This window comes from Nicotiana sylvestris, chromosome 9 (assembly GCF_000393655.2).
Source record: "Nicotiana sylvestris chromosome 9, ASM39365v2, whole genome shotgun sequence".
In the NCBI taxonomy this organism is placed as follows: domain Eukaryota; kingdom Viridiplantae; phylum Streptophyta; class Magnoliopsida; order Solanales; family Solanaceae; genus Nicotiana; species Nicotiana sylvestris.
Genome location: NC_091065.1, coordinates 165,515,283 through 165,537,200, shown reverse-complemented (window position 1 = coordinate 165,537,200; position 21,918 = coordinate 165,515,283).

Below are 21,918 nucleotides of genomic sequence, written 5' to 3'. Positions count from 1 at the left end.
GTGGTGAGCATTGCTAGGAGGATTGAGGGTATGCATGTTAAGAAGAGAGAGGAGAGGGAGGCCAAGAGGTCTCGAGAGTCAGGCCATTATTCCGGTGCCCGTGCCCCAGCAGCAGGTCGTCATGGTAGAGGTTATATGAGTCGCCCTATTCATTTAGCTCTTCCAGCAGCCAGTAGTGCTCCAGCTCCTCCTAGACCTCAGGAGCCTTATTATGCACCTCCAATGTCTAGCGCGCCTCCTGCGTGGGGTGCTTTCAGAGGTCAGTCCAGCAAACGTGGCCCGAGCTAGTCATAGCCACCACGTCCTTCCAGAGCTTGTTTTGAGTGTGGTTACACACGCCATATGGTGAGGGATTGCCCCAGACTTGGGAGGGGTGTACCTCCACAAAATTCTCAGCCACAACGTGCCCCGCAGAGTTCTCAGGCTATGATTACAGCTCCAGCTGCTACTCCACCTGCTCAGCCAGCTAGAGGTACAGGTCGGGGAGGTAGAGGTCGCCATAGAGGGGGAGGCCAGGACCGATACTATGCCCTTCCTACCCGTACAGAGGCTATTGCCTCCGATTCTATCATCAATGGTATTACACTAGTTCGTCACAGAGATGCATCAGTTCTATTCGATCCAGGCTCTACTTATTCTTATGTGCCTTCTTATTTTGCTCCGCATTTAGGTGTATCTCGGGATTCTTTGAGTTCCCCTGTTTATGTCTCTACTCCTGTGGGAGATTCTCTTGTTGTGGACCGCATCTATCAGTCGTGTTTGGTTGCTCTTAGTGGTTTTGATACCAGAGCCAATTTATTGTTACTCAGCATGGTTGACTTTGATATTATCTTGGGAATGGATTAGTTATCGCCCCATTATGCTATTCTTGATTGTCACGCCAAACCGTGATACTGGCTATGCCAGGTGTACCGCGTGTTGAGTGGATGGGTACTTTAGATCCCACTCCTAGTAGAGTTATTTCTTTTCTTAAAGCTCAGCGTATGGTTGAGAAGGGGTATGACGCGTATTTAGCTTATGTGAGAGATGTTAGTATTGATACCGCTTCAGTTGATTCAGTTCCAATAGTACGGGATTTTTCCTATGTGTTTCCAGCTGATCTTCTAGGAATCCCACCTGATAGAGATATTGATTTTGGCATTGATATGTTGCCGGGCACTCAGCCCATTTCTATTTCCCCGTATCGTATGGCTCCTCCTAAATTGAAGGATTTGAAAGATCAGTTACAACAATTGCTTGATAAGGGTTTTATTCGACCTAGTGTATCACCTTGGGGTGCTTCTGTCTTGTTTGTGAAGAAAAAAGATGGTTATATCCGTATGTGTATTGATTATCGCCAGTTGAACAAGGTTGTAGTGAAGAACAATTATCCTTTACCTCGTATTGATGATTTTTTTGACTAGTTTCAGGGCGCACGAGTGTTTTCTAAGATTGATTTGCGCTCAGGTTACCATCAGTTGAAGATTCAGGAGCCAGATATCCTTAAGAGTGCTTTCAGGACTCAGTATGGTCATTACGATTTTCTTGTTATGTCATTTGGGCTGACCAATGCCCCATCAGCCTTTATGCATTTGATGCACAATGTGTTCCGACTGTATCTTGACTCGTTCGTCATTGTCTTTATTGATGATATTCTGATGTATTCCCAGTGTCGGGAAGATCATGAGCAACACCTAAGGACTGTGCTTCAGACTCTGAGAGAGAAGAAGTTATATGCTAAGTTCTCGAAATGTGAGTTTTGGTTTGATTCAGTGGCATTCTTAGGCCACGTGGTATCGAGTGAGGGTATTCAGGTGGATCCGAAGAAGATAGAGGTCGTGCAGAGTTGGCCCAGACCATCCTCAGCTACCAATATCCGTAGTTTCCTTGGTTTGGCGGGCTACTACCATCATTTTGTGGAGGAGTTTTCATCGATTGCATCCCTTATGACCAGGTTGACCTAGAAGGGTGCTCCGTTCTAGTGGACGACAGAGTGTAAGGCGAGCTTTCAGAATCTCAAGACAGCTTTAACCACAGCCCTAATTTTGATACTGCCTATAGGTTCGGGGTCTTATACAGTCTATTGTGACGCCTCGAGGGTTGGCCTCAGAGTGGTGTTGATGCAGGATGGCAGGGTGATTGCCTATGCATCCAGACAGTTGAAGAGACATGAGAAGAACTACATTGTTCACGACCTTGAGTTAGATGCCATTGTTCATGCCCTGAAGATTTGGCGCCATTATTTATACGAGGTTCCCTGTGAGATTTATATTGACCATCGGAGCTTGCAGCACTTGTTCAAGCAAAATGATCTAAATTTGCACCAGAGGAGGTGGTTAGAGTTGCTGAAGGACTATGACATCACTATTTTGTATCACCTGGGCAAGGCCAATGTGGTGGCCGATGCTTTGAGTCACCGGGCGAAGAGTTTAGGGAGTTCGGCTTATTTACCAGCATCAGAGAGGCCTATGGCGATGGATATTCAGGCCTTAGCAAGCCAGTTTGTGAGATTGGATCTTTCGGAGCCCTATCGGGTTCTAGCTTGCATAGTTTCTCGGTTTTCTTTATTTGATCGTATTAGGGAGCGGCAGTATGACAACCCTCATTTTCTTGTCCTCAAGGACAAGGGTCAACATGGTGATGCTAGAGATGTGACTATTAGTGATGATGGGGTATTGAGAATGCAGGGTCGGATTTGTGTACCCAATGTTGATGGGCTTCAAGAGTTGATTCTAGAAGAGGAATATAGTTCGCGGTATTCCATCCATCCGGGTGTCGCAAATATGTATCAGGACTTGAGACAACACTATTGGTGGAGGCAGATGAAGAAGGATATACTTGGATTTGTAGCTCGGTGCCTCAACTGTCAGCAGGTGAAGTATGAGCACTAGAGACCGGGTGGGTTGCTTCAGCAGATAGAGATTCTAGAGTGGAAGTGGGAGCGGATCACCATGGACTTTTTAGTAAGGCTCCCATGGACTTTGAGAAAGTTTGATGCTATTTGGGTGATTGTGGATCGGCTGACCAAGTTTGCTCACTTTATTTCTGTGTGTACTACTTATTTCTCGGAGCGGTTGGCAGAGATCTATATCTGGGAGATTGTTCGTCTGCATGGTATTCCGGTTTCCATCATTTCAAATAGAGGTACTCAGTTTACATCACGGTTCTAGAGGGCTGTTCAGCATGAGTTAGGTACTCGGGTGGAGTTGAGTATAGCATTTCACCCTCGGACGGACAGATAGTCCGAGCGCACTATTCAGATTCTTGAGGATATGCTTCGTGCGTGTGTGATTTAGTTTGGAGGGACTTGAGTCAGTTCTTTCCATTGGCAGAGTGTGCTTACAACAACAGTTATTAGTCCAACATTCAGATGGCGTCGTATGAGGCTTTATACGGTAGGCGATGTAGATCTCCAGTGGGTTGGTTTGAGATGGGTGAGGCTATATTATTGGGCACATATTTGGTTCAAGATGCTTTGGAGAAGGTTAAGGTGATTTAGGATAGACTCCGTACAGCCCAGTCCAGATAGAAGAGTTACGCGGACCGAAAGGTACGTGATGTTTCCTATATGGTTGGTGAGCGAGTTTTGCTTCGGGTTTTGCCTATGAAGGGCGTTATGAGATTTGGGAAGAAAGGAAGTTGAGTCCGAGGTTTATTGGCCCTTTTGAGATATTGAGGTGTGTTGGAGAGGTTGCTTATGAGCTTGCCTTACCTCCTAGCTTGGCAGGGGTTCATCCGGTATTTCATGTTTCGATGCTTTGGAGGTATCACGGTGACCCATCGCACGTGTTGGATTTCAGTTCAATCCTATTGGACAAGGATCTATCTTATGTTGAAGAACCAGTGGCAATATTGGACAGGCAGGTTACGAAGCTGAGGAGGTCAAAAAATATTGCTTCGATAAAGGTTCAGTGATGGGGCCAGCCGGTCGAGGAGGTGACCTGGGAAATCGAACAGGATATGCGCAACCATTACCCTCATATTTTCACTACTTCAGGTATGTCTCTATGCTCGTTCGAGGAAGAACGAATGTTTAAGTGTAGAAGGATGTGACGACCCGGCCGATCGTCTTAAGAATTAACGCCCCGATCTCCTATTAACTATTCTCCCTGAGGTTATTTCTACTATTTTGATTTGCCGGGATGTTCGATTTTAAGTTTCAGAGAGTTTTGGGACACTTAGTCCCTAAATAAGAGCTAAAGTGTTTGGAAAGTTGACCGTAGTCGAAACAGTGTGAAGATGACCTAGGAATGCAAATTCGATAGTTCTGTTAGCTCAGTTGGGTGATTTCGGGGTTAGGAGCATGTTCAGAGTGTGTTTTGGAGGTCCATAGCTAACTTAGGCTTGAAGTACCGGAAGTTGAATTTTTGAAGTTTTCGGTCTGATAGTGAGATTTTGATCTGAGGGTCGGAATGGAATTCCGAAATTTGGAATAGCTCAGTAGTGTTGAATGTGACGTCTGTGCAAAATTTCAGGTCATTCGGACGAGGTTTGATAGACTTTTTGATCGAAAGCGTATTTTGAGAATTTTGGAGTTCTTAGGCTTAAATCCATGGTTAATTAGCGGTTTTGATGTTGTTTTAGGTGTTTTATGGATTGGTACAAGTTTGGATAGTGGTTTGTGACTTGTTGGTGCCTTTGGTTGAGGTCCTGGAGGCCTCGAGATGATTTCGGATGGTTAACGGAAAGATTTTGGAATTTAAGTTATAGCTTCAGTTGCTGGTTCGGTCATAACCGCACCTGCGGGTTGGGTTCCGCAGGTGTGGCACCACAGAAGAGGCTAAGTGGCCATAGAAGCAAAAATTGGCCATCTTTTCAGGAACCGCATATGCAGGTATTTCACCGCAGAAGCGGTATCGCAGCTGCGGAAGGATAACCGCAGATGCGGAATTTGGTCATTTCTTCAGAAATCGCAGAAGCGGTGATAATACCGCAGAAGCGGTACCGCATCTGCAGATTGGAATTCGCATATGTGAATGCTGGCCCTTTAATGAAAAGTCGCAGATGCGACATTAGTTCCGTAGAAGTGGGACCGCAGATGCGGAAATCGCTGGCCAGAACATATAAATAGTTGTCTTCGTGAATTTGAGCTATTCTTTCACCATTTTCATCCGGGTTTGAAGCTTTTGAGAGAGATGTTTTGAGGAAAACAAAAGGGAATCACTTGGAGGTAACATCCTTGACTTCATAACTCATTTTTATGTGATTTAAGACCCAATTAGTGGTGAAAAATTTGGGAAAAATGGGTAATTAGGACTTGAGTTTAAGAGACCTTTGAATAAGGATTTGAGGGGCCATTTGGACTCCGACTTCAATGTTCTTGTTATGTATAGACTCATGAGAGTACGAGATTTCTAAAAATGTAAATTTCACCCGATTCCGAGATGTGTGCTCGAGGGGCGTTTTGGTCATTTTAAATAATTTCGCATATTAGCTTAGAATTTAATTGTAGAATCAGTTACTTGAAGTGTATTTACATTATGCAATTGAATTGAATAGATTTAGGCCATTTGGAGTCGAGTACTCGTGGCAAAGACGTGGTGTCAGGTTGATTTTGAGCCGGTTCGAGGTAAGTGGCTTGTCTAAACTTGTTTGGGGGACCTTCCCCTTAGGATTTGTATATTTGGTAATTGAAATGCCTTGTACGTGAGGTGACAAGTACGTACTTATGCTAGTTGTTGGAAATCCGGTTTTCTTTAAGTAATTACTAGCATGTTTCCTTTCCTGTTTTTATTACTTGTACTATTGAGCCTGTTGTTAGCTTAGGAAAGTATGTCCAAGTGACTTAATTGCTTTATTTGTTCAACCTGCCTTACTTGAATTCTGTGCAGCTTGCTAGGCTAGAATCACTTGTTGCCTTAATTTGAAAATTTCCATTCTTGTATGTTTTCCTGTAGCTGTTGTGTATTTATTTTGGGACTACAGATGTGCGATTCCGATAGCTCCCCCTTGTCTGTTTATTTTGGAACTAAGGATGTGGGATTCCGGTAGATCCCCCTGCACAGTTATATGGAACTATGGGAATGCACCCTGTAGATTCCCACAGTACTGGGTATTTATATTTGGGACTACAGAACGGGATTCCGGTAGATTCCCACGCACTATGAGTTGGACTACGAGACGGGATCCCGAGAGGTCCATTTAGATATGTACATATGGTACTACAGGACGGTATCCTGGGAGATCCCCGATTGCGATTATTGGTGCTGAGCTGTATTCCCTTTTCCGTGTTTACCTTGCTTCTGTACCCGTTTGATGAATTAAGGGACGAATTGGTATCAGAACTTGATAATTTTTGTATGGTTGAACTCGTATCAGAATAGGTGTTTGGGTTTTGTAAATTTTATTGGGTTCCGAGGTGCGAGCCCGTGGAGTTGACTTTTGTTGACTTTTTGCAAATTGTATAAGGATCATAGCTTTGTTAATTGGAATTATTTTCTCTTGTGTTGTTTGATGTATTTAAGTTGTCTTTGGCTAGATTGAGCCGAGCGGAGGTGAATTTGTAAAGGAAAAGCTAATTCGAGTATTGAGTTAGCCGAATTGAGGTAAATGTCATGCCTAACCTTGTTGAGGGAATTTTTCCCACTATTTGACATTGTTTGCTACATGCCGGGTGATACATATATGAGGTGACAAGCGTATATGTTTGTGCCGGGGTTAATCATGCACGGAGGTAGATTATATTATAATTTGTGTCTTGTAAAATTACGTGACCTTCTTGTTTGATGCCTTACTTGACCCTTAGATATTAAAATGATAGTATTAAATGTTAGGAGCTAAGACTTAGCTTGTTATAAGTTGATCAACTTTGATGGAATTTCTGAGAACACATTGATGTGTCTAATTTGGTCATTATTGTGCATAACCTTTAATACATTGCTACAACCGATATTCTTGAGATACTAGCCTTTATACTAGTGTAGTGGATCATTTGTGAGAATTGTTGTAATACCTTAATAATAAGGTTCTAGTGGATTATTGTACTATTGTTGCCTTGGAAAGTTGTGATTGGCATTCAATTGGAATATTCATTTAAACACTCTCCTTGACGTTATTATGCTTCCTGCCTTTTTTGTCATTGATATACATATGACTGGTACGGAAGAGTGTAAAGCACGAAGGGTGATGTCGTGCCATTGTTTATACATTATCATGTGAGTAAGAGTTTAAAGCATGAATGGTGATGTCGTGCCATATTATCTGAGAGTAAAAGCATGAAGGGTGATGTCGTGCCATATTATTGAGAGTAAAAGCATGAAAGGGAGATGCCATGCCATATCATTTGTGAGTAAAAGCATGAAGGGCGATGTAGTGCCATATTATTGAGAGTAAAAGCATGAAGGGTGATGTCGTGTCATATCATTTGTGAGTAAAAGCATGAAGGGTGATGCCGTGCCATGTTATGTGAGTAAAAGCACGAAGGATTATGTCGTGCCATTGCATTTATATTATCATGCTTTTGTGTTATTGTGAGTTCATGGCACGAAGGGTGTTTCTGTGCAAGTGAGGACAAGGGACATGCATTATGTTGTCATATCTGTTACTTGCATATATATTCATGCCTTACCTTGATTTGTTACTGTCGTACTTATGGTTTGTTTACCGTGAAAATGGTAACAACAATTAAATTTTTAAATGGGATTCTAAAAATACATGATCTATTCCCAAGCTAGTTTTTAGAGCAGTTGATGCTAATAATGTGGAATTTAATGACAAAATGCAAGCTAAAATGATATAGTAATCGAACTAAGGGGCCTGCTGCCTGAGTATAGGTCTGGTCGATGGGGGACCTCAGGGTCAATGTCAGGGTCGAGCTCGAGCTATCGAGGATAGTAGGGGATGGGATAACAGTTGAAGATATAATTAAACGAGGCTCCTCATGGCCAATACTAAGTTATATGACGAAGAACAAGTAAGGAAACGATGGATATCAAGGTAACCTCGAGCCAGTGAGAACAAGCAAGTTAGAAAGAAAAGAGACAGACAGAGAGAGAAAGAGAGAGATTTTATTGCACTTGTGGAGAATGGAGCAACATCACTCCTTTACAAAGTTGCATGGATTCCCCTTATATAGGAGAGGGAATACCATATAGTACAAAGTGTATTGAATGTAAAGACATGGGGATGGGACGACTAGGCATAGTACTAGTGCCTATTGACTCTAGCAGCTTGCCTTGGAGTCCCCCATCTTCGTAACCTTCATTGTGTCGCGGACAGATTCCTTATCCTCGGAGTCTCTACAGTGTAGCGGACGATCCTCGAGGGAGGGAGCTCGATCGTGATCCTATAACCTCGAGATGCTGGCATGACTTTTCGAATGTACCTTAATGGCGGGAAATAGATCCCCCCGATTTCAGTGCATACAGATAGTCTTCGCGTTTTCTAGAACGAAGTAATAGGAAACAATATTGAGTCGTCGTCTTGAGGTCATTATTTCCATGACGTCAACCATCTAAGAGCATTAAATGCCATGCCCCAGAGAACCGTGCAGCGCCGCCGTCAGATGCGGTAATCGAGAAACCCACGAACTGCCATAGGCTCGTCTCTTTTGCTTCCCCAACGATTCCTATAAATGCACCGGTTGCTAGATACTTACCATCTTCACCTTACTTACAAGTCCGAGAATCAGAATTTTACTATTTGACATCCTTCCCTCTTTTCACAGAAGTGTTTTTACCATTTTTCATGGCTGGGACTTCTAGGAACGTTCCCCAACAGAAAGATACCGCATCGTCATCCCGATTACCAGAGGGAGAAAATAGATCGGTTCCCACTTTAGAGCAATGTACTCCATCCGATTTTGACACATCGAGGGATTTCAACATCGAGACTCCCTCGTCTACGCTGAGTCGGTATGAGCACGTGTCTCGATATGTTAGCGTCGTGACCGATGTTAGCAAGGTGAGGGAGGACTGCCAATGGAGCAAGGTAGTGGAGGTAGAGATTCCCTACCCCAACGATAATATTACTGACTTCAAGGTTGGGTTCCTTTATATATACACTTACCCATTCACCCCGAGCCTTGATAAATCCGTCGAATCTCCTCCCTTGGAAATTGACCCTTTTATTCTTGACTTCTATGCCCGATACTAGGTGACCGTTGGTCAGATCTACTCGTCCTTCTGGAGGATAGTGTTAATGCTTAGGCATTTCACCGAAGGGGTTGGAGGTGAGGTTTTTACCCTTAGCCATTTGATCCGACTGTACTGCCCTCAGTTGTATCGAGGCTTAATCAAGCTCCTCCACCGGTACAAAAAGTCTTTTTTCACAAGCATTGATGAGGGGAAGGACCGAGGATGGATGAACAGGTTTATCCGAGCGAGGACCTCGGACATCATCCCAGCCCGGAGGATGCCCTTTCCGGAGCAGTGGAATGCTCGGCGTAAGCGACTTTCCCTTTAACCGCTTCTTGACTATTGTTTCGTTCGTCATAATAACCTCTTTGTGCTTTCTACAGCTGCTGCTTGTCATTCGGAGGTAGTCCCAGATTTGACAGGATGGATCAGGCGTCTTGAAGAGGGGTTCCCGTACCGCGTTCGGTCTTGGACCATCCTGGCTAAGGAGCATTGGGTGGCCAAGAATCACGGTGAAGCAGGGGCCTTGGAGCTTGATATGAACAAGAAAAGGAAGAGGACGATGATGGAAGTCCGTTGAGAAGGAGAACAAGGTCCAGTGCGAGGGATTTACAGGCGCCTCAATAAGAGGCTGCTGAATCCGGAACGACTGGCTCCGACTGGGCTGGTGAGTGGAGGGTCCTTGAAGAGGACGATGATGTAGCTTCGAATCGTATGGCCGAATTCGGTGTAGCTTCTGCTAGGAGAACCGTTGACGTTGATCCTGAGGGACCGAAGCTCGGGGCCTTCCAGGAGCGTGGGTTGCTATTTGGAGAAATCGGCAAACCGAACGACCTCATTTTGAGCTTTCCAATTCGTCAGGGGAGCTGAGGGATGCCGAAAAGATGGCTGGTGTCACAGCCGGGACTCCTCCCAAAGGTGGAGATTTTATTGCCAACATTTTTGATGGCGTAATCTATAGGGCTGATCTCGATATTTCTGACGCCGTTACAGCGGCGGAGAAGTCCATGCAACAGGTGATAGTTTTCCCTTGCGTATTTCTTTTTGTTCTCGGGCGTTATTCGTCGTCTTTATTAACTTTCTCATTGTGTCGCAGTGTAAGGAGATGTATGACCATGCCATTCTTCGGCTCCACGGGGAACGTTTTTGCTATGAGAAGGAGCGTAATAATGTTGCTTCGAAGATGCAGGACTTGCTCATACCCACCTTTTTACCCCTTATCCACACATGTTATGGATTAATGTATTCATCGACTTGCCCTTCTTCGTAGGTCGAGCATAGTAACTCGTGGATTAGTCAGTTGAAAGTGGAGATCTCCGGGCTGAAAGAGCAAAACGAGACTGTGGCCGGGGAATTGGCGACATCCCGGGATCTTACGGATGCTCGCAGGGAGATTGTTACTTTGGTTGTGGCTACGTTCGAGACCGAACGAGATTTTGCCCCTTATAAGGAGGATGCGACCATGGTGCATACAATGGTTTGCGACATGTCCATGGCAGCTGAGCAGAGACTAATTCGAGTTGTCGAGTACGCCAAAGCGGAGGCAAAGAGGGAGACCCTGGAAAAACTCGAGCCCAGAGGCTTCGAGCTGTCTACTGATTTAAAGGAGGCTCATGCGGTGGAAGGATGACTGGTGCTCTTGATTTCCCCTGATAGGGGTAAAGATGATAGTGGCAAGGAGTAGTCTCCGAGCCATTTTTGTATGCCTTTCTTTTTGCTTCATGTGTCCCCCTCGGGAAACAAATAGTGTAAAGAGTTTTTTCTCTTTGCCAATGTATAAAAGGAGCTTTTATCCTGTCAACCCTTCTCCTTGCTTCTTTGTTTTTGTATTCCAGCACCGGCCCTTCGGGGCCTTTTCGTAGGATAGATCGGGGGCCCCGAGACTAGCCACATCCCGAGGTTGAATTCGATAGTTCCTCCTGAATGGATATTTATGATGTCAGGGACTTCCCGAGGTCCCTTGGTTTTATGATTTATGTGGGAGCTTGGAATGATTCTGCCAGTGCACTCCCCAAGGAGAAGGTGATGTTAACGCAGCCAGAATTAATTGGCACTCTTTGGGCAAACGAGCAGTTGTTGCTTAGCCTCTATATATTTGCTCATCCGCCCTTCAAGCGGTGATTTTGTAGTTTTTTATAAGCCTATCTCCTCTGCAGAGCCTGGCGCTTTGTGTGAGTCTTTCCGTTCCCCCGTTTCAGAAAGTTTTTACCTAGATCCTCATCTTCTTCCCCTTATTCTACTGTAATCATGATCGTCGCTTCGACGGCTGATCCTCGAACGGATGGGAGACTCTGCTATGCTCCGCCTTTGGTTGGTACCAGTGGCTCTCCCCCGATAGCGGGGGAGTGAGATTAGGGTGACCCTACCTCGAAGAAGGCTGTCACACCGGGGAGACCTCCCAATATTCCAGGCCATCGAGAGCATGTGTCGAGGATTATTTTATTGGTGAGGGAGAAAAACCTCGAAATGACCAGGAAAAAATGTGGATGGGGGGAAGGCGTGATTTTGCGAGCACCTTCCCCCGAGGAGAGTATCATGACATATGTTGAGGTTTCTTGAGTGTGTATATTCATGTTCTTATGCCAGGTTCCCCGGACCGGGTTGTGCTTGATTTCTGTAGAAGATATCAAGTAACGTTAGCGCAGGTTCATCCCTTTATTTGGATAATAGTGCAGTCAATGGGATATTTTGTTGATAAGACTGGGATAGAATTCACCCTCAACTACCTCGTGAAGTTGTACCTGCCATTGCGCTATCGAGGCGTGATTGTTCTTCAGCGTAGATCCACCTGAGCTCCTGTGATCGGCGTTGAGGAGGATGAGTACCGTAAATGGATTAATCGGTTCATTCGAATCCTGACGACCAATGTTATCCCCGGAGAATTTTTGTCATTCCCTGAGAAATGGAACCTCACACGAAAGTGCTTTGTTTGAACTGTCTTTTAACTCAGCATGGGGTTGATCCCGTAAAGGTATCTTTCTATTCTTTGTTTATAGTGACACATTGGTTGCCCGGCGAGACCCCTAATTTAGTCGAATGGTCTCGTAAGGTAGCAGCATGTTTGACCTATGACAGGCGCCGCTGGCGAGATCTATCAAAAGGGAGATGGGAGGCGAAGCATCACGATAGGTGTCTGGCATTTTGCCCCCCTAAGAGATGGCTTCCTTCTTGCAGGCTCATCTGATTTATCTACTGCAGGTGCCGGGAGTCCTTTCAAAGCGAGGTCGAATCCCCCGAGGGAGGAGGAGAGATTGTTGGCCTCGCATCAAGGAACACCGGAAAAAAGAAAATGCCCCAGGGTGTGAGAAGGCCTGTTGTGAGTCGCCTTCTTCGCAGCAGTTAAAGGGAAGCAATTTGGCCAACCAACAACCTTCCAGGATTGGTAAGTCATCGGACGTTGCTTCAGCCTTCGGCGAGGCTCAGTGTTTTGGCCTTATGGTGAGTTTCGTCCGCTGTAAGGATGTTCTGGACCTGCGCTGCTCTCTTTTCTTTTTGTTTACCTGGCTTACTTTCTCAGGCTTTCGATAGGCTCAAGGCCGAACAGCTTCATTGTGAGGCCCCGTTGCAGGATGCTCGAGATAGGGAGAAATCTCTCAGACTTCTTTGTGCGGCAATGGAAAGCGAGTTTGTCTTTTTACGGCCTGAGGTGGACCAGAGTCGGGCCTGGGAGGCCCTCTTGGAGAAACATGTATCCTGCATCTCGTGTTGGCCTGTATTCTCTTTTTGTTTCGTCATCTTGACGTGTTGCTATTTCAGTTGAAGGATAAGGCGGATGAGCTGGAACAACTCTGGGGCAAGGTTGGCAAAGCCAAACGTGAATTCATCGAGCTACAGGCGCATGTGAAATCCCATCTCGAGGCCAAAGAGAGGGCTCAAGCCGTGGCCTCCGCTCTTGAGGCGCAAATTCAGGCCACCCGCGCAAATGATTCTACTCAGGCGAAGATGATCATGAGACTCTAATCCGAGCTTTCAAGGTAAAAACCGAGGTAGTAAATGTCCGGGCTGAGGTTGTGATGAATAATACCACGGCGGGACAGAAAATGGTGGCTTATTCGAGAAGCGCCGCCACTACCAAAGCTGAGCTGAAGAAGACCCTCGATCGTGCAAACAATAGCAAGGAGTATGTGAGGTGCAGATCCCGAAGGGAAATCCTTGAAGAGATTCACGCCAGGGGCTTTGATCTTTCGGGGGAGATCGAGCAAGCCAAAGGAGATGAGTACGATGCCAAGTTCCTACTGTTCGAAGCTGAGGATGATGAGGAGGAGATCATCGGGCTATAACTGCCAGAAAAAAGTGAAATAACCATTCCCTGCCTTCTTTGTCGTGTATATATAGCTTTCAGTACATGACGCAAGCTGAGATTGCACTTCGTCGTCAATATGTAGCAATAAGAGGGGGAACCTTGCAACTTGTATCTTCTATATTTCTGCTCGTTGGAGTTTCAATTGGGTCGATTCGATCCCCAATTTTCCCTTAGGATTGCATGATTTAACCTTCTTCGGGTTCATTCTTCGAGTCAGGATCCGACTCGAGCTTAATTTACCCTCGAGTTTTGCATTTGTTTGGGCTGGCGATGATGTTTTTTATTTCTTGCCCTTGGGCATTTGGTTGTTTCAACTATCTTGGGTCCAGTCTCTGAGTCGTGTTGCGACTCGAGCTTTAATTGACCCTAATGTTCTTTCCTGCATGCATGGGCGGGCAACGACAACCATTGTTCTTCGAGTCGAAGTGACCTTGCAGGTGCGTGGCCCGGAGGCTCACTCGGCTGGTTGATAGTGGCATTTATGTTGTGCCCTTAGGCATGTTGCTGTTTAACTATTTCGGGTCCAGTCTCCGAGTCGAATTGCAATTCGAGCTTTAATTGACCCTCAAGTATTTTCAGACCGGCGATAGTGCCTCTTACGATGTTTTGGTCATTGACACCTTTCAATATGTGGCCCGGAGGCTTGCATAGTTAACTATTTTAGATCTGATCTCCGAATCAGGTTACGATTCGAGCTCATTTTAATCCTCAAGTTGTCAATTTTTTAGCTGGAGACAATGTCTCTTACGTTGTTGGTAATATAGACCTTTTAATATGTGACTGGGAGGCTTGCTTAGCTGGCGACAATGGCTCTTACACTGTTTTTGCCTCTGGTTTTTTTTGTAGTCTTTGTTTTCTGCTCGTTAAGGTCTTTTTAAATAGTTTTACCTAACCCATCGTCGGTTCTAGAAGAACATCGATTTCAAGTCATTATTGGCGATATTTCGAGCACCTCAGAAGGTTCATAGCTCGTAGGCTGAGTAGGTCAAAGCCTTGTGATTTGGAGCTGACATGGTCGAGAGAAGCATGTTTTAACTGAGTAGTGTCTTGCAATTTTTGTTTAGCGATGGTCGGGCGTCCCCGAGTCGCGTTAGTTTGGCTGTATCAGCTATTTTGACCGTAGTCATATGTGTTTGGCCGTAGCCATTTTTGATCCCGAGTGACAGCTTAGGCATCTACACCGAGGGTATGCCCTTTCAAGATTCTTACAAATGCGATGTATAGCCTAAACTTTGGTATTTCCATGCCTGTTAAGGTCTTACAGTTTTTCATACATGTTTAGGTCTTACAGTTTGTCATGCCTGTTGAGGTCTTACAGTTTTTTTTGTAATATAGAATATATCTGGTTACGCCGAGTCTAGCCGCTCGGGGTCTTACAGTTTCGGGTTTCCCAGCGCATGGGGATTGGCGATGAATGACAGTCTCTCAGTCACCGAATTTGTTTAAGCTTAAAGACCTCTTTTCGTGAGCTCGGAGTTGCCTTATAGGGGCTTTATGAGCCCGGAGTTCCGACCCTGGGGTCGTGCGAGTGCTGAATTGCTGATGCGAAGTCTCCGAGTTTCTCGGGATGCGTTTGGTAGAGAGACCTTCGCCGCGAGCATGTTGAAATTCCCCTTTATGAAGTATGAGATACCAAAAGATATTCTTTATTGCTTGGCGTAAGTATATGTTGTAAATACATGCCGTTTTGTTGTTGCGAGCTCAGCCCGCGCGGGTACGGCTCCTTGAACCGGTCGGTCCGTTGCATTATTCTTTATTGGGGCTTCGTTCGTCATGTTCCAGCATGGGGCCGGTTGTAATGAAATTTCTGTAGGCTTTCTAGATCCTTCTTTGGAAGTGCATCGACGTTCCATCCTTAAAAACCCCTGCTGGTAGAAAACCCATTTCGAGATAAAAATCTGATCAAAAGAAAAAGAGTGGAACGGACGTTCTGAAGCCTCGGAATCTTCGAGCTGGGGTATCGTCATAATTATCTTGGTTATTGTCCTGCACAAGGATAACCGTGAAGTAGAAGTTGGGAAGGGGGATGGGCGCTTATACCTCGGTGGCGACGACGCTTCTCGAGTTCTGGTGCTTATTTGGCGGTTGCTAAATGGTCTTTTATTTGAACGCGTTCGGGGCGATCGTTAGAATATTATGTGGAAGACGTGTTGAGGCTCATCTGTTTTGTTTCCCTTTTCCATTTCTCTTTCTTGCGATTGATTTTTAGCCTGGCTGTTGAGAAGTCCTCGAAGGTGCCCATTGTCTGGCAATCGGGCCACTTCCTCTCGGAGTTGCCTGCAATCTTCGGTTCGGTGCCCGCGCGAGTTGTGAAACTCGCAAATCAAATTGTAGTTTCTATGGGAAGGATCTGAATGTAACGGTTTGGGCCATCTGGCATATTTGATCTTGCTAATGGCGAACACAATGTCTGGCACAACGATGCTGAAGTTGTATTCCAATAAGTGGGGTGCGTTTGTTGGCGCTATGCTTTAATCGAACCTGGTTCTATTGACGAGCTCTCGAGGGTCCTGCCTCGATCTATCCTCCGATCGTTGCGGGGTAGGTTATGCCTTGGGGAATTCCTTCTGTCTTCGAGGTACGGCTGGTATCTTTATTTGTTTGATTTCGATTTTATTACTAGGAGTCTATTTGGGTATACTGAGCCTGAAGGGGCTCCCAGCTGGTCATCCTTGGCCCTAATCTTTGATTGGTACCAGTTTTGGACGTCTGACCAGGTCACAGTCGGATATTCGATCAGGTTCTGCTTCAGCTGCTTCTAGGCCACCGAACTTCGTTCGTTTAGGCCTTTGGTGAAGGCCTGCACTGACCAGTCATTGGAGACTGGCGACAACTCCATCCGTTCCATCTGGAAGCGAGACACGAATTCTCGCAGTATTTCGTTCTCCCTTTGCTTAATCTGGTACACGTCGGACTATCTTATTGCTACCTTGATGGTGCCAGTGTGCGCTCTTACGAAAGAGTCCGCTAACATGGCGAATGAATCTATCGAGTTGGGAGCCAAGTAATGATACCACATCATGGCCCCTTTTGAAAACCTTTCTCCGAATTTCTTGAGCAATACAGACTCGATCTCGTTATTCTTTATATCGTTACCTTTTACTATGCAGGTATAGGCAGTAACGTGTTAGTTGGGGTCGGTAGTACCGTTGTACTTAGGGAGTTCCAACATTCTGAACTTTTTAGGAATGGGCTTTGGGGCCGCTTCTTCGGGTAATGGCCTCTGTATGAACTTCTTCGAATCCAAACCTTTTAGGACCAGGGGTGCTCCCGGGATCTGATCCACCCTAGATTTGTAGGTCTCGACTTGTTTATCGTTGGCTGCAATCATTTTCTCAGCTTATTCGATCCTTTTGGTGAGATTCTCGAGCATCTTCACTATGGCGGGGTCAGCCACTGACCCGTTGTTGCTTGATCTTTAAGGTACTTGCTCATCGGGGGGAGCTGTCTCTGGTGCCGCTATGCTGGGGATTCTCGGATGGCTTTGCAACTGAGAAATATCCAGTTGCTGTGCCTGCAACATTTCAAAAATAACATGAAGACTAACTTCTTGTTTTTCCTGGGCCGGGGTTTTTGGAGCTTCCTGTTGGTCGCTGTTCCGTATGCTCCTGTTGGTATGAGACGTTTCATCGACTTGTTGTGCGTCCTATGAGTCCGCATCCGCTAGAATCGGTCCGGGCGCGTTATCAGGATTCTGTAGTGGTGTTGCAACGGCCGGGACAACCACGCCATTTTCCCCGTGATTTTCGAGGTTGTCGTTCTCGACTCCGTTTACCAAGCCATACATTTTGACCTGAAATCAAAGGATCTTGGACAAGAAAAAGTGTGAAAGATAATGTGAGTTTGTGCAATGAAACTAGCAAGAAAATAATCACTATTATTTTTAGCCCCACAGTGGGCACCAAACTATTTACAGCAAAAATGGTAACAACAATTAAATTTGTAAATGGGATTCTAAAAATACGTTATCTATTCCTGAGCTAGTTATTAGAGCAGTTGATGCTAATAATGTGGAATTTAATGACGAAATGCAAGCTAAAATGAGATAGTAATCGAACCGAGGGGCCTGCTGCCCGGGTATAGGTCTGGTCGATGGGGGACCTCGGGGTCGATTTCAGGGTCGAGCTCGAGCTATTAGGGATAGTCGGGGATGGGACAACAGTTGAGGATATAATTAAACAAGGCTCTTCACGGCCAATACTAAGCTATATAATGAAGAAAAAGTAAGGAATGATGGATATCAAGGTAACCTCGGGCCATTGAGAACAAGCAAGTTAGAAAGAAAAGAGAGAGAGAGATATTATTGCACTTGGGGAGAAATGGAGCAACATCAGTCCTTTACAAAGTGGCATGGATTCCCCTTATATAGGAGAGGGAATACCATATAGTACAAAGTGTATTGAATGTAAAGACATAGGGATAGGACGGCTAGGCATGGTATTAGTGCCTATTAACTCTAGCCGCTTGACTCGGGAGTCCCCCGTCTTCGTAACCTTCGTTGGGTCATGGACAAATTCCTTATTCTCGGAGTCTCTGCAGGGTCGTGAACGATCCTCGAGGGAGGGAGCTCGATCGGGATCCTATAGCCTCGAGATGCTGGCATGACTTTTCGAATGTACCTTAATGGCGGGAAATAGATCCCCCTGATTTCACCGCATACATGGTTCTTATGTGACTTGTCGTCACTGTTCTGTCTTTATTCTCTATCTCAATTGTTGTTGTGTTGTCCATGCCTTCTACTTGCTTAACTTGTAAATATCATGCCTATTTCCTGCTGTTATGATTCTAACCAAGTCATATCTGTTTTGTTGCACTTAGGTCTAGGTCTTCTTCCATGTTAGTCATTCATGTCACTACTTGTTAAATTATAAATATCATGTATCCCTCTGTCTTATTTGTTATATCTATCTTCATTCCTCCACCATGCTAGTTAGTTGAAGTGATAATCTTTTTTTTGATTGATGTCATTACCTTTATGATTTCCGCTTAGTCTGTGACTGACGTCCTTATGTACACTTCCGTTCATCATTACTACTTGAGTATTTTCATCATTGTAATTCATGTTATCAGTAATTCTGCCATTTGGTTGGTACTGTTTTACGCATATATGGTGAGGATGAGATAAATGAACAAAGGGTGTTGTCGTGCCGTTGGATCTGATGTCTTGAGTATTTCTCTCATACTATGAAAGTTTTGAGGTAATTATTGTGGTTCATGGATTTCCGTTCTAAGTAAAGATTGGATGAGATATTGGAAACTGATTATTTTTTATCTCTTTTAGTAATTGGTATTGTTTTGTACATTCATCCGTGTGCTCTGTTCCTTTACACTGCGACTCGTCACTACTTCGATAAGGTTAGACAAGATACTTACTAGTACATGGGGTCGGTTGTACTGATGCTATACTTTTGCATATTGCGTGCAGATATTTGGAGCGGAGCTGCTGGTGAAGTTGGGAGCTTACCCTAAAGTTGTTCGTGTATTCCGGATAAAAACTGCGACATGTCCTTAGTAGTTTTAGACTTTGATAATCTTTTTATGTAGTTTTCGAAAAGATCGGGTAATTATTTGTATCAGAAGTCTTAGAAACTCGTGATTCGTACTACCAGTTCTTGGGTTAATATGTAAAAATTTAGCTATTCCTTCTCTATTTTCCTATAATTTCATTTGACTTGTATTGTTGGTTAGTTGGCTTACCTAGAGGGTCGAGTTATGTGCTATCACGACTTGTGATTTTTGGGTCGTGACACTTAATGACAATATTATCATAAAGACAGTAACTTCAAACCTTCTGAAAAGTTAATATCTTTTCATAAACGAAGTCACAAAAAATTTTAAAAAAGTGATATGAATGAATGTGAACTAATTATGAAGTAGTAACTTCATTCTCCCACTCTGCATATACATACAATCTACATATGATACAAAAATTAATGGTGAGGAGGCATGAGAATTAACCACAGATTAATTGTGGATTAGAAGTTCCTTATTCTTTGCATTATCAAATTAGAGTATAACGCCTAAAGAGGAATAATACCAACAATCCCCCACTAAAGCAAAGATGAAGAATAAGAATAATTTTTGGGCAAAAGGAAGGAACATGTACGTAAGTGTCAATATCTTTCGATTTGAATTGACATGTAGTGAAATGGGGCAGCAACTAATATCCACAAAGTGAATTACTCTTGAACTAAATTGATATGAGTTGATATCCCCACAACACATATTATATCCTTAGTCTTTATGAAAACTCCACGATACTAACAAAGTCCTTTTATGGTCATGCACACACCTTGAGTCTCGTGAGTGCTCTAGAAAGACATCCCAAGTTTTTCATAAAAGGCGACCACACCTTTACACTCACATAGGTGATTCCATCAAGTCTATCAATAATTAGATCACCTTAAGGCTATGGAATCATTAAGAGAAAAATAGACTCAACCTTATAAAGCAGTATCAGACGCCATAGGAATAGGAAATGTAGTTCATATTGAAGTCTCATATGACTTCGTTTGACCACAAACAAGTATCTACCATACTTCCTCAATCCATGGGATTTAGCCCCATACCCTTTGACATTTCAAGGATAACTCTCCTTACCAAACTCTTGGTTAAAGGATCCGCTAAATTTCGTTGGAATCTTACATATTTGAAGGAAATAATACTATGTTTAAATAATTGTTTCACCGCACCATGTCTAATGCTAATACATCTTCTTTTCCCATTGTACACAATATTCTTGGCAATTCCAATTATTGCTTGTCAGTCACAATGTAAAGAAACTGGTGAAATTTATCTTCCCCACAAAGGCACATTTTCCAATAAGTGTCTCAGCCATTCAGCTTCTGGTTCTACTAACTCAAGAGCAATAAATTCAGATTCCATGGTCAAACGTGCTATATAAGTCTGTTTTGAAGACTTTCACGAAATAGCACTTGCACCCAAAGTAAACACATAGACACTAGTGGAGCTAACTTTATCATTGTCAGTAAACAAATTTGCATCACAAATATCTTCTAAAACAGCAGAAAATTTATTATAATGCAAACACCAATCTGTAGTACCCCTCAAATACCTTAGTAAACGATAAAGAGTATTCCAGTGTTCACTACTGGGGTTGTGAGTATATCTATTCAATATACTAACAGCATAAGTAATATCAGCCTGTGTATATAATTCATGAGAAATATTACACTACCAATTATCTTAGCATATTCGATTTGAGAAACACCAGGTTCTTTATTCTTTCTCAAGTGTTTGCTAGGATCATAAGAAGTTCTCACAGGAGCTACATCAAAACAATCAAACCTTTTCAACATTTTCTCAATGAAATGTGACTGAGACAATGAAAATCCATTAGCAATTCTTTTAATTTTAATCCCTAAAATTACATCTATTTCTCCAAGATCTTTCATTTTAAATTTACAACACAACAACTTCTTAGTCTCATTTACAATATCCACATTAGAGCCAAACATTAAAATGTGTAGTTAAATCATATACATCGGAAAATAAAAGCAGAAACTAGTAGTTAATGATGGGAAGAGGAAACATGCTGCGAGGGAACAACAATTAGCAACAGATAAATGTAAAGAACACCATAATTCAATTATCAACAAGAATCGAAAATCAAAGACAAGTGCACGGTATCACCCTTCGTACTTTTACTCTCGTCCTCACCATAATGATCGATATAATCTGCACGGCATCACCCTTCGTGCTTTTACCTCAAATAATCATGGTACGGAATGATCCTTCATGCATTATCACTCATATCATTGCACGGAATTGTACATCGTGCGGCATGGCATCACCCTTCGTGCTTTTACCTCACAATATCAGCACGGCATCACCCTTTGTACATTAACACTCTCCAAAATCATACACGGCATCTCCCTTCTTGCTTTACACTCTTCCTCAGCCAAGCAACAATCACAAAGCAATTTGGGCAAGGGAATCAATAATATTTCAATAAAATCCCGGCAAGGAAACAGTAGCATAACAACAATATCCCGGCAAGGGAAACAATATCATGAATAATAATGCCCCGGCAAGGGAGACAATATTATAAACCTTTTCTCTTTTCCACAATCTCTTCACAACTCATTTCTCAACTTGCGCTAATGCTTTACAATGATCAATTACCAACAATACTTCCACAAGCCTTGTTCAACAATAGAAATCATCATATAAAGTATGAACAATACGAAATGGAGTCACATTAGTCATAGTATAAGACTCACGGGTATGCTTGACACCAACGTATAGATACTCATCACCATGCCTATACGTCGTACTTAACAATTAATACATAGCAAATAAGGCACGACTCCTAATCTCTCAAGCTAAGGTTAGACCAAACACTTACTTCGATGCTACGAACACAATTCAAGCCTCAACTACCGCTATACCTCTTGTTTCCACCACTAATTCACTTGTATATAGCCACAATGTACTTAATAATATTAATAAATGCTAAATGAATCAATTCTAATGTATGAAAATAGGTTTTTCAATGATTTCCCCAAAAAGTCAAAAATCGACCCTAGGTCCACATGGTCA